Source organism: Quercus robur, chromosome 3 (genome assembly GCF_932294415.1).
Source record: "Quercus robur chromosome 3, dhQueRobu3.1, whole genome shotgun sequence".
NCBI lineage: Eukaryota > Viridiplantae > Streptophyta > Magnoliopsida > Fagales > Fagaceae > Quercus > Quercus robur.
The window spans coordinates 45,041,881-45,050,404 of record NC_065536.1 but is presented as its reverse complement, the minus strand read 5'-3'; positions in this window follow the sequence as shown (position 1 = coordinate 45,050,404).

Here is an 8,524-nt window from a genome sequence, read left to right as displayed (position 1 = left end):
CTTGGGATTTGTCTTAAAGTATGGATAGATCCAGCCTAAAAAGGAATACCAATAAAAATGAGCTATGATTGAAATTAGTGCGATATTGGCCGGCGATCAGGCCATCACGTCATTGATGTCATGAGGCCCAGGATGAAATAAACAAATGGGTCTTCAACTACATAATTTTGAACCTGTCCCGTGAGCTATGGGTTATCATGTTGAACAAAAGATGAATGAAGTCAAAACTTATATGCTATGAAGTTTTGTCATGACTTCGTCTCATGTTTTTACCTTACTTAGAGCATTTATGTAGGTAAAACTATTTTCTTTAGTTATTTAACATAACATAAAATTATTTTATCTATTTTACTTTTTCACTTTATAAAACACTCATGATTCTTCTTTTTTTTTTTTTTACCTATTCATTTAAATATTATTTATTTATTAATTTTTTATTATTTCTTTCCCACCTCACTTTATTTGTCTCTCCCTCTCTCATATGAAGATTTTGAAGAATAGCAAACCCAAAACCCCAGCCACCTCCACTGCCACCCACAACCCATAGCCACCTCCACTACCCACAGGCCACCATTACTATAACCCAAATCCACCAAATTTGCAACAAAATCATCTAAAAAACCAACCAAAATTCAACAAACTCACAAATCCTCCAACAAAAAAACCTAGTGACAACCAACAAAAAATCCACACCACCACCACAATCAACAACAACTGCCCACAATAATGCCAAGCCAAACCAGGCTTCAACCCAACCAATCCCAACCACCAACACAAACCCACAAACACAAACATATTCTGATCCCGAACTTGACCTCGACCATAAACATAGACCCATAACACAACCCAGTCAATAACCCACTACCACCACCACCACCACAAACCCACCTCAACAACTTCCACCAACAACTCTAATTTATTAATAAATAAATAAAAACCACCACCAGGCTTGGGTCGGTAGCGGCTTGGCAGGCACGGGCTGATGTGTGGCAAGGAGTTGGAGGAAGAAAGAAATAAAAAATGAAGGGGAGAATAAAAGGGCTTGGTTTGATGAAGTAGAAAGAAAAAAATAGAGAAAAAATGGTTGAAAAAAAAAAGAAAGAGAGGAGAAGTGCTAGGTTTGGGTTTGGTGAAGAAGAAAGAGAAAGGGAGAGAAAAGATTAATTTAATAAGAAAAGAGAGAGAAACCAATTAATATATATATATATATATATATATATATGTATATATATTTGCCTTTAAGCTACCATGCACAGCCATCTTTGGCTGTGCACTATAGCTGAGAAACCAAATCTTTTGGCTATAGTTCCACCATTGTAGCCCTACTTTTGTGATTGGTGTTGCTAAAAATAGCAATATGGTTTTTTTAGCACCACCAATACTAAAGCTCTTAAACATGTTAAAATGTGATAGCCCAAAGGTAAAAAGTCAAGATATAGATAAATAAGATTTTAAAAAAAAATTAAAAAAACTAAAAATTAGATAAATGAGAAAGAAAAAAAAGGATAAATCTAAGCTGGCAAGTAAGAATAAATGTCTTGCTTACTCGCTTCTTTTGTTCTTTCTTTGTTTCGTTTTCTTTTAAGATGGAGAATTTATTTCTTTTGTAATAAGATAGATAGTAATTTTATATATACTAAAAGTTATAGATAGATCCCACGTGAACTTAGTTTTAACAAATTGAAACTGAGACTAACTTGGAAGTTTCCTTATTAGGTATGTTGTAAAACTAAAATTAGATTCTTCTTGTTATAAATATTTAACTAACAATTAGCACCTGATCTAATAATTTGAGAAGTGTCTTGAACTTATGAAATGTCAGTCCAACTGGTAGTTTCCAGATTACTTTACCTCTCAATGTGATAAGATTTTGACTTCAAAATTTCAATATTGGGTTGGATGCGAAAATTTCTTATTCATTATACAGTTGAATCCTCCATTACCAATGTCCGTCAGAGAATTATCATACATTTTTTATTTTTGGGTGATAAAGTAAGAATGATTATACATTTACTCAGTACAGTAGTAGATCATATAATGCAATTTCTCTAAATAAATGCACACATTCGTGAATAACTATAAAAATACCGTGATGCAGAGCATATAGGGTGAAAATAGCAACTAAGTTCTTTGAATATATTGACGTCTTTTCGTTCTTTGTGGTATTAATTTGATTTTAAGTTTCTTTTCTTTTTTTAATTTGTATTTAGCTGTCTAGTAAGGTGTGGAGTAAGCGAGTATTTGACTTTAAAACATGTGTCTGGGTAATTTCTCAAGCAACTTTATAAGTTGTCTTAGAAACTAGAAAGTATCTAGCATTTATTGTGTTTGTTACGAGTCAAGTTAGATTATATAGAATTTACATGATTCGTCAACTAATACTCGCATTGAGGAAAAAAAAAAGGCTAAAAAGTAATACAAAATTTATCACATAAAAATTACAAATTAATGTGACAATAAGAATTTCATTAAAAAGTTTTAAGTTTCAACTACTTATTTATTTGGATAAGTAGTTTCAACCACCTAATAAATGAATATTTAAATTATTTAATTATGATTAGTAACACGTTAGATTTTAATATGATTAAATCTGTAGTATCTCTAGTGCTGCTCTTCAAGGGAATGGCAACCTCCTCCGATAAATCTGGTGATAGCTTAAGATTTCTCAGCAGCCCATTTTGTACATATTCTAATGCTCAACACAAAAGGGCCCATTTTGTAGATATTCTGATGCTCAGCACAAAAGTCAACCAACACAGAAAACCCCACCACCAACCCAAAAAAGTTCAACGTTTGGGTGCATTTGGGCTTGGGATTTGTGCTAATATGAATAGATCCAGCCCGAAAAGGAAAACCAGTAAAAATGAGCCATTAAATTTAGTGCGATACTGGCCCACAATCAGGCCATCATGTCATCGACGACATGATGAAATAAGCATAATCAGTCTACAGCTAAAATAATTTTGAACCCCTCTTGAGGGCTATAATGTTGAACACGTTGGCTGAAGTTTTACATTTTAGAAAGTTAAAATGTCCTAAGCATAGTGGTGAATTGGTTGGTGGTATGACAAAAGTAACGTGGGTAGAATTTATTAATGATGCCCTCCTTTGAAAAATAAAAATGAACGTCAAATTTGGATGTTTCAAAGCTAAAGTCTAAATTCTATAGAATTTTTAAAATTCCTTTCTTGTTAACCAATATAAAACAAAAATTTAGTATGGACAATTTAGAAGAAAAATAGGAAAAGAAAATGGTAGTATGAAGTTAGGAGGCATGGATAAATAAGATTAAATAAAATAGACAAAGAAGCGAATAAATCTAAGTTGGTAAGTAAAAATAAATGTCTTGTCTACTTGTTTATTTTCTTTGTTTCACTTTCTTTTGAGATGGAAAAGTTATATCTTCTTTGGGTTGATAGATAATAATCTTATATATAGTAGAAGTTATAGATGAGTTCTACATGAATTTAGTTTTAACAAAACTGAAACTAAGGCTAACTTAGAAGCTTCTCTAAGTGTGTTTTGAAACCAAAATTTGATTCTTCTTTATTGTTCTTTCTTTGTTTAACTTTCTTTTGAGATGGAAAAACTATATCTTCTTTGGTTTGATAGATAATAATCTTATATATAGTAGAAGTTATAGATGAGTTCTACATGAATTTAGTTTTAACAAAACTAAAACTAAGGCTAACTTGGAAACTTCCCTAAGTGTGTTTTGAAATCAAAATTTGATTCTTCTTTATGTAAGCATTGATAATTGATACTACAATTGATATATAACTAACAATTATGAATTAACACTTGATCTAATAATTTGAGAAAGTGTCATGAATATATGAAAATCTTAGTCTAAACTGGTGGTTTCCAGTTTCCACATTACTCACCTTCCCACAAGACAAGATTTTGACTTCAAAATTTCAAGCACAATGAAATAAGCAAAATCAGTCTTCGACTAAATAATTTAGAACCTGTCTTGTGGGCTATCTGCACTCAAATTTAATCACTGAACCAAATCCTCCATCCACATTTGCGATCAAAACTTGAAAATGAAAGAAATAAAGGTTCTCATCCGTTGTAAATATAAATACGTGATGATACAAAAACAAAATTTTATCCATCCATGAAAATAAAAGGAATATAAGTTTGACATTTTAAAAAGGTAAAACTTAAAATGCCCTTCGGCTGGTGGTATGACAAAAGTAACGTGGGTAGAATTTATAAATGATGCATTCCTTAAAAAATACTATTGAACTTCAAATTCGGATGTTTCAAAAGCTAAAGTCTTAATTCTATAAAAATTTTAAATTACCTTTCTTGTTAACATAAACAATAGAAATCAATGTTAGAAATTTCCAAAGTACAATTTTGGAGAAAATCTCACCTTAAAATTCATCATACACAAGAGATGAATAGAATTTCATATGTGCAATCTAGTTAGAGATACATAACAAAATCTCAAATGAATGAGAAAACAACATTTTAGTATGGACAATTTAGAAAAAGGGAATAGTAGTATGAAATCAAGACATGGATACATAAGATTAAAAAAACAAAAGATTAGATTAAAAAAAAAAAAAGATAAATCTAAATTGGCAAACAAGAATAAATGTTTTGTCTAGTCGCTTTTTTATTCTTTTGTTATTTCGTTTTCTTTTGAGATGGAGAAGGTATTTCTTTTTTGATATAATGGATAATAATCTTATATATAGTAGAAGTTATAAATGAGTTCCATATAAACTTAGCTTTAACAAAATTGAAATTGAGTATTCCTTGGAAGCTTCCCTAGGCGTTTTTTGAAGCCAATACTGGCACATGCAAAATTTCAAAACAATTCATTTCTATTTACTATTAAGGGTGAACTTGAATAAAGTATCTTTTTTTTTTTTGAGAGATAGTTTTAACCTATGGCGTCCGCTCCTGATGATAGCTCTTTATCATCATACCAAGACACCAATCAGTTTTTGGTGTAGGCGGGGATTGAACCCCAGATCTCTTATACAACCATCAGAGACTTTACCAGTTGAACTTGAATAAAGTATCTTAGATGGGATACATTAAATTCATTAATTACCTTGACATTCAAAAAGACCAGTGAGTTTTTAATGCCTAATCATCTTGATATTCAAAAAGACTAAGAGATCACCTTAATACTTTTTTTTTTTTTTTTGGAGGAGCAGATCACCTTAATACTTAATGATGCTTGTAAAAAAAAAAAAAAAAAAGGTATTGAGCAATACAACGTCTAATACCTATCTTTTTTTTTTTTTTGAGAAATAATTACAATATACTGCTAACCCCGCAGCTCGAACCCTTTTCCCCCTAGACCCCCAAGCACTTTATGCATGGAAATGTGCCAATTTGACTACAAGGCCTTTGACAACGTCTAATACCTATCAAATATTCGTTTTTTTTCCCATATCAATAATGAGATAGTTTCTTATCAAAATAATAATAATAATAAGATCGTTTACAAATGTTATATTACTGATCACAAACGTTTTGTATCAAAACTATTATGGGCTAATCACATACAAAATTTCATAACAGTTGATTGCTATTTATTGTTAAATCTATAAGCTATTCATTAAGTATATTTTAGAATACCAAAAAAAAAAAAACAAAAAAACAAAAACATATGAGCACTCCATAAATTATTGATATTTTAATGCCCAACCACCTCGATATCTAGCAAGAATTATAGGTCATCTAAATATTTGGTAAGCATGGCAAGAGTGATAGATCATCTTAATGACTTAGTCCACAGGATTTCTAGTGTGAAATTCGTCAAATAAAATTGCAGTGTCTCCTTTTATGGCTCTTTCCTGGCATCATTGCACTCATATAGGACATAAATTTGTAGTATTTTTATTTTATACGTTTGTATAAAATATTCAGTAAATGTGATTATCCACAATATACCATAAAAATTTAAATTTCAAAGACAAACAAAGACTTTCATGTGCCTTGAGAAAGAACTAAAATCAAGTCAAAACTGTGTAACATTTTTGAGTAACAAAAATAGCAGCAAAATCATAATTTCAGATTTGCAAAATCTAAAACTAAAAATAACAAAAATCAGCAATGCACAACCTAGCCAGTCATATCGCTCATAAATTAACCAGTTAATTCACTCATAGGTCACAACAAAAAAGGTAAGTGGGTGGGGGAAACTCGGCTTTGTAACCCCAGCACAGTTGTTGGTGTTGTATGAACTTAGTCTTTAAATAATACCTCCCGCTTTTCACCAAAAAAAATATATATATTAAAAATTTTTGATGTACAATTTTTAGAAAATTTCACCTTAAAATTCATATTACACCGGAGATAGAATTTCATGTGCATAATCTCGTTAGAGATACGTAACAAAATATTAAATGAATGAAAAAACAACATTTTAGTATGGACAATTTAGAAAAAATAAAAATATTAAAAAGAAATGTCAGTATAAAGTCAGGACATTGATAAATAAAATTAAAAAAACAAAAGATTAGATGAAAGAGAAAGAGAAGCAAATAAATTTAAGTTGGCAAGCAAAAATCAATGTCTTACTTACTCACTTCTTTTGTTCTTTCTTTGTCTTTTTTTTTTTTTTTTTTGGAGATAGAGAATGTATTTCTTTTTTGGTATGATAAATAAAAATCTTATATATAATAAAAGTTATAGATAAGTTCCACATGAGCTTAGTTTTAACAAAATTGAAACTGAGGCTACTTTGAAAGCTTCCCTAGGTATGTTTTAAAGCAAATATTGAATGCTTCTTGTTGTAAGTATTGATAATTGTTTTTACAAATTTGTTCATGTGTGTTTTTCTATCGCTGTCATAAACAATAGGTTGCTTTGTTTACTTAAAATTTTTCATATAAAAGTAAAATGTAGAAAAATTTTATTGCACTTGAATTAACATTATATTTTTAATAGACACATTATTGCTAAAGTATATGTTATATTTAAATTTGCTTTGATAAAATTTATATCACTCAATTACTTTTTATAACACTATTTTCTTGAATTCATGTTTTTATTTAATATCAATTATAAGTTAATCACATGCAAAATTTCAAAATAATCAATTGCCATTTACTGTAAGGGTAAACTTGAATATAACCTTAACATAGCTGCATTAAATTTAAAATGTAGTTGGAAATAGTAATACTACTTGGTTTATTGGTCAAAACAACTAGGTGGTTGAATTTAATTGGGAAACTTTGGTTCAAAAAAATAAATAAATAAAACAAAAATTTGGGAAATTAAATTCCTTACTTAGGTTTTGATCTGATAATAAAGAACTATCATCAGTAGTAGATAAAGAAAAAAAAAAAAAAATTCATTGCCTAGTTTCTTTGAATAAATTGAATATTTTGATCTCTAGAAATTAAGACCCCACCACCAACCAACCCAAAAAAAAGTTCAACGTTCGGTGTATTTGGGCTTGGGATTTGTCTTGTGGATAGATCCCGCCCGAAAAGGAAAACCATTAAAAATGAGCTATGATTGAAATTTAGTGCGATATTGGCCAATGATCAGGCCATCACGTTGTCGATGCCACGAGGCCAAGGATGAAATAAATAAAATTTTGAACCTATCCTTTGGGCTATCATATTGAACAAACAGATGATAAGAAGTCAAAACTTGTAAGGTATGAAGTTTTGTCCTAGCTTCGTATCATGTTTTTACCTTATTTATACATGTTAAAATGTGATAGCCAAAAGTAAAAAGTCAGGATATAAATAAATAAGATTAAATAAATGAAAAAGAAAAACATATAAATTTAAGTTGGTAAGGAAGAATAAATGTCTTATCTACTTATTTATTTTGTTCTTTTTTTGTTTTGTTTTCTTTTGAGATGGAGAAAAAAAAAAAAATTTTTGATATGATGGATGGTAATCTCATATATAATAAAAGTTATAGATGAGAGCTATGATTGAAATTTAGTGTGATATTAGCCAACGATTAGGCCATCACGTTGTTGATGCCATGAGGCCAAGGATGAAATAAATAAAATTTTGAACCTGTCCTTTGGGCTATCATGTTGAACAAAAAGATGATAAGAAGTCAAAATTTGTAAGGTATGAAGTTTTGTCCTGACTTTGTATCATGTTTTTACCTTATTTATACATGTTAAAATGTGATAGCCAAAAGTAAAAAGTCAGGATATAAATAAATAAGATTAAATAAATAAAAAAGAAAAACATATAAATTTAAGTTGGTAAGGAAGAATAAATGTCTTACCTACTTACTTATTTTGTTCTTTTTTTGTTTCGTTTTCTTTCGAGATGGAGAAAATATATATATTTTTTATATGATGGATGGTAATCTTATATATAATAAAAGTTATAGATGAGTCCTATATGAAGTTAGCTTTAACAGAATTGAAATTGAGACTAATTTGTAAGTTTCATTATTAGATGTGTTTTGAAACCAAAATTGGATTCTTCTTGCTATAGGTATTTACCTAGTGCTTAGATGAAGTATCTCTAGTGCTACTCTTCAAGGAAATGGTAACCTCCTCTGATAATCTGATGCC